The sequence below is a fragment of the Pinus tabuliformis genome, chromosome 1_2, assembly GCF_031772625.1.
Source record: "Pinus tabuliformis cultivar Carrire ecotype Pingquan chromosome 1_2, CPIR1, whole genome shotgun sequence".
NCBI classification, from domain to species: Eukaryota; Viridiplantae; Streptophyta; class Pinopsida; order Pinales; family Pinaceae; genus Pinus; species Pinus tabuliformis.
Genome location: NC_142298.1, coordinates 14,488,660 through 14,494,659, shown reverse-complemented (window position 1 = coordinate 14,494,659; position 6,000 = coordinate 14,488,660).

Sequence of the window (6,000 nt, the reverse complement as noted above, 5' to 3'; positions counted from 1 at the left end):
TCCCACATTCATGCTTGGACTATGGCACGAGGGTGAATGGCTGAAGAGAATATTGGCTCAACCTTTCTATGGACGGGTGGAACTTGGTAGTCCCATACCAGGTTGGCTTTTGCATCATTAATATGAGGTTATTTCTCTTTGTTATTTCATGAGATTATACTAGTTTATATGTGGATTTTATGGGTAATGTATCCTTGATATTTTTGTTGTTATTATGTTGGTTATAAGCATGTTTATGACAGTGATGATGTATGCCTGTCCTCATGTTTTGATTTGTAAATGAATGAGCAGTGTATCTATGACCTAATAGATGATAATGCAACTAATAATCTAAGGGAACAATGCTTTAGCGATTCTCAGATAAGTATGAGACCCCTATGCTCAAATATGTTGTTTAAACCAATAGATTACATATTCGTGATATGTTTGACAAAATGCCCGTCATGGCTGGAAGGGGTCCAGTCAAGCATTGTTCAAGTAATTGCATTTGTATCATCATTCCATTATTATCTTTCTTCTTTGAAGGCATCATTTAGTTCCGGGGAGTGACCTGGGCTCCGTGCCTAAAAAAGTGTCTCAAATCCTGAGGACACATGCACAACACTAGGCAGAAAAGTCCCTGCACGCTGGCATACCATGCTATGGGAGCGTCGAAAGCCTTCTAGATGCATGCATGCCCATATCAAGGGAGCATCCGGGAGTGTAATGGTTTAAAAACCCAGTGGGACCCAAGGTTTGGTTACCTAAGAGGTTGGGATGGTTCCCGGTAGTCCTATTGCTGACGTGGAAGGTCTGTATGGTGTGTTTCCATCGGTTCCACTTCCTTAAGGTGACTTAGGAGGTCAAATCATATCATAGTAACTTCTCGTCATATGTTTACCCCCGTTGGTCGGTTACTTGGGTAGATGTGGGAGGAGGGTATTAAAGAGTGGTATGAGAGCATGGTTCACCCCTCGCACTGGATGGGCGGTGTTTTGGTCATGCATTAATGTCGGTTGCATATGTGTTGCTTATGCTTGTAGCCCATGTGCTTGTTGCATTTGCATGGTGTTGATCATGGTTGTAGTGATGTCGCCATGTGAAGGTTGATGGTGTTGTTGTGGGATGTGTCGTCATGAGTGTATGGTTGTATATGCATTTGTTATGCATGTCAGTGTCTATATGTTGTTATGCATGCATTGTCATGGTGAATGTTGTTGTGCATAAGGTCATTGTATACAATTAGGTCATCATGATGATATTGGTATGTTATGATGCTAATGTGTTGGTTGAGATAGAGCAGGAGATGCAAACCATCAAAGTGAAGTTGTAGCATTGGACCTCGAGGCAAGAGCATGTCGTCATACATGTTTGTATGTTGGGCATGCAAGTATGTAGGTTAAGGATTGTTATATGCATTATGGTTATGTGTATGCCTTTCATTATATTGATGTTATGGTTACATACATGATAGATGCTAGTTGATTAGTGTAGTTATATGCACATGTGTCAAATAGTCATGAATGATAGTAACATGTGGTTGTATGCATTGCTATTGTTGTTTTATGTTAGATAACTTGATGATTATGTTATATGTTGTTGATGAACATGTTACATGTTAGCTTATTGTTGTTAAGTGTTAGTTAATTTTATGATTAGGGTTATATCATTAATATCTTTATGTTATATGCATCATGCTAAATTGAATTGGCCTATGCAGATGGTTAGGGTTATGGCATTCAAGTATGAGTCGACTTATTTGTGACATTGTGTTGTACTAATCTAGACTGAGCATACATATGTGATTGTTATGCATGAACGACAAATGTTTGTGAGTTTGTGATGTGAACATTTTAACTAGTGACTATTATGGATATCATGACCTTATTTATGTTTGAGATAAGATGTTATATTGTGCTAATCTAACTTGATTGTGAAAATAAGATAGCCTCCCTGAGATACATTAAGGTATGAGCTTGCTTATGTTGTCTACTTTGTGCTTGAATGTTTGATTATGTTGTCTATTTGGTGTTCGAGTGTTAGTGTCTATTATGTCGCCAATCTGTTGTCGAATGTTTGATTAATCACTTGATATGAGTATCTGTCTATAAGATTACATCAAGAAACGATCTTGTTTTAAGATGGTTTTACTCACACATATGTGTTGAGATTGCTGACATATACTTGAGTGTAATAGGTGACAGTTGTAGCGTTATGTCTAATGACTATGAGTTGACTATGGATTATGACATGATTGTTAGTCTTGGTAAAGGTTGATTTCAAATTGATATATATGATTGTCTTGATATTTGGAACATGTGGTTGACATGTGTGAGTAGTTGCAGGGTAACATGCTTGGCATTAGTATGACAAGGTAATAGTTGATTTTTTATATAACTATCCATTGGGTGATGTGACAGTACATAGTAAGACTCAGTTGCAACAAGGTAAAGGTAAAACAAAGGAATTGGGTGAGAATTCATTTGGCTATGTCTAGAAACTGCAATTCCACACGAATGAGTTCTTTGCATACATGAAGTCTTCTTAACCCTAATTTGTCTGAAATTATGTGGATATGTATTTGATAGGTATAACAACTGGTGTCTAGTTATAGCTAGATCTGTCAAGGGAATTGGAGTCCGTTGAGATATGGCACAAATGTGTTCAACTACAAGGCAACGTGCTTGGCATAACAAGGTAAGATAATTGGTATATTATTACATTTATTTATGCACTGACAATTATGTGTTATGCCAGTATGATACAGAGAATTTCATGGCAAAGAGACTGCCATGAAATCTTAAAGGCTCAACTTGGGCTTTCCCTTGGAGGCTTTAGGAACCATGGGGATTGAGTCATGGTGTCTGTTTCTAGTCTTGTGCTTTTGGTCTTTTGTGATTTGTTGAGCTTGATTTTCGCTTTTGTTTATGTCTAGTGGAAGACCTTACCACTTTGTTTGTGGTGTCGTATTGTTATTGGTTTTCATGGTATTTTTCTTGTTTGTTTCTTGTTCTTGTCTTTTATGTTTGGGTCTAGAGAATTGGTCGGGAAAGAGGAAAGTTAATGGAGTTCAAAAAGATTCGGATGAAACCCAACAAGTGATGTAAGGCTTGGATGAAGCTCAATGCATGTATAAGGGCAGCTGAAGGCAAGCGTATAACATCTAGTTGGATTGGTTGGGTCCATTAAGGTAAACAGACGGTGATAGGAAAATCATGAGAAAGGTAACAGACATTGTATCCTTTTATTTTTTGGGTGAAGCAAATGTGTATGTGTGTATATGTGGTTATTATTATAAATATCATAATGAGTTGTGTTATAAAGCTCCAGTAAATGGTATGCTTGTCATGTTTTAGCATATGGCCATCGTAAATACTGCAACGAGCTATGTTATAAAGCTTCATGGGCAGTATGTTTTGTTTTCAACGGTCTTGCTGGCTATAGGTGTCATTGAACACTGAGGACTGTGTTCCCCCAAGGGGGAGGGTCCTGTAATAGCCCTGGTTAAAAATTCATGTAAAAATATATAAGGCCATAGTCATGGGATGCATATTCCAAGATGAATGGTGGGGAAAACATCTCGATGGGTGTTCATTTCGATTATTGTGGCTACGGAAATTGGCAAAGGCAATAACAAAGGCTTGGAAAGGCAAAATGACATTTTTGGCACATTTATTTATGAAAATAATGGAAATTAGGAGAAAAGGAAGGTGAAAGGTCACAGGTTTCATGTGAGGCGGAAAATGAAGAAAATAGAGGCACAATTGATAAAAAGGCTTCTGAGGATTAGTTGGTACCTTTTTGTCAGTTCAATTTTGGGGCTCTCTCATTATTCTCCCTCTCTCTCTCTCTCTCTCTCTCTCTTGGACACTTAGAGTTTTCTTGGAGCACTTTTGCATTGGATCAAGAAAGGTAAATAAGGCAAGAGGAAGGAAGGAACAAACAAGGAAGAGTAGGATCGAGCAACTACAGTAATATTCTTTGCAGGTATCGATTTGCATGTCTATTTTCCTTGCTAGATTTGGCATGCATGGTATTTCATTTGGTTCTTTGTTGTTATGACATGGTTTTTTCCAGGTGTGATAGTGTTTTTAGCCTAGCCTTGCCATTTCAGATAGCCATGGTGTGATGGGGTTCTCATGTTTTGGTTGAGTTGGATTGCCAGATGGATTCGAAGTTGAGTGAGGTGGATCTCTGAATAATAGAACACATGACCTAGTAACCCATGAACCAGACTGTGGGTTGCGGTAAAGCCAGATTTTGTGTTGCCTCGGTGGGCCTAGGAATCCTCGACCGGTGAATGGCGAGATATATGGTAAAGCCTAGAGGTGGGTGCTCTCCATCAGGCCTAGTAATCCCGAGATGGGATATGCGGTAAAGCCTGGAGAGTGGGTCTCAGTTTAGGGCCTAGTGATCTGGTGTGGATTGCGATAAAGCTTGAGAGACTAGGAGATAGGAAAATTCCTCACGGTGTAGGTGGAGAAATCCAATGGCACACATGCTTAGTTTGGCCTAGTGATTTGGTGGAGATCATGGTAAATCATGTTATTACATGTTTATTGTTTGGCCTAGTAATCCGAGATGGATTACGGTAAATCCTGGTTTCTATTGATGAGGGTGAGGAGGTTTGGTCTCGGGATTCCCTAGTTGGTTCTTTTGGTTGAGTCCCACATTCATGCTTGCAATATGGCACGAGGGTGAATGGCTAAAGAGAGTATTGGCTCAACCATTCTATGGTCGGGTGGAACGTGGTAGTCCCATACCGGGTTGACTTTTGCATCATTAATATGAGGTTATTTCTCCTTGTTATTTCATGAGTATTATACTGGTTTATATGTGGATTTTATGGGTAATGTATCCTTGATATTTTTGTTGTTATTATGATGGTTATAAGCATGTATTATGACAGTGATGATGTATGGATCTCCTCATGCTTTTATTTGTAAACCAATGAACATTGTCTATGACCGCATAGATGATAATGTATCTAATGATATAAGGGAATAATGCTTCTTGGCGATTCTCAGATAAGTATGAGGCCCCTATGCTCAAATCTATTATTTAAACCTGTAGATTACATATTCGTTATATGTTTGACGAAATGCCTATCATGGTTAGTAGGGCTCTAATTATGCCTTGTTCAAGTAATTTCATTTGTATCATCATTCCATTGTTATCTTTCTGTTATGAAGGTATCATTTAGTTCTGGGCAGTGACCTGAGCTTTGGGCCTGAAAAAGTGGCTCAAATACCGGGGACGCAGGCACAACACTGGGCAGAAAAGTCCCTAGCCACTGGCATACCATGTTTTGGGAGTGTCCAAAGCCTTCTGGACGCATGCATGCCCATAACAAGGGAGCGTCCAAGAGTGTTGTTATCTCGTAGAGGAAACCTGACTGCGGGAAAACCTATAAGGTAACCTCTTTGAGGTTGAAGGTTGGCCCTTCAACCTTGAGAGGGATCTCTCCCTAATACTCATTTACTCTAGGTCATTGTAGTAGTAGGTTTTGCAATTGAGTTCTATGGCCAAATTTATCTACGAAATGATGAAATTTGGTTGGGTTGTATAGAAAATAAACCAATGGGAATGGAGTCTAGGATTATCAGTTGATGCTACAAATTTAATGAGCAAGACACAAAACGCAGGGTAGTAATAACTCTTTTGACAATTTGAGAAATTTGGAAGAAGAGAAGTGAAGAAAACAATATTTTATCTAACTGAACAACAAATACTAATGCCTAAGAAATAACGAAACAGGAGCATAAAGAATCCCAATTTCAGATACTAAGTTTTCCATACATGAAGAAGGTTTTTAAAATAAAGAAAAAACATACAGGGAACTACAACACAAGAATTTTCTACAAATGCTCATCAAACAATGTATATATTTAAGATTTGCTCAAAAAAAAAAAAAAAAGCAATAACTGAAAAAAGTTTGTAGCTCAAAAATAATTACAGTAATCCAATAATAGAAGTATAAATCTCTTAGGTGCATGCATATGAAAATTTCCAAACTTATAT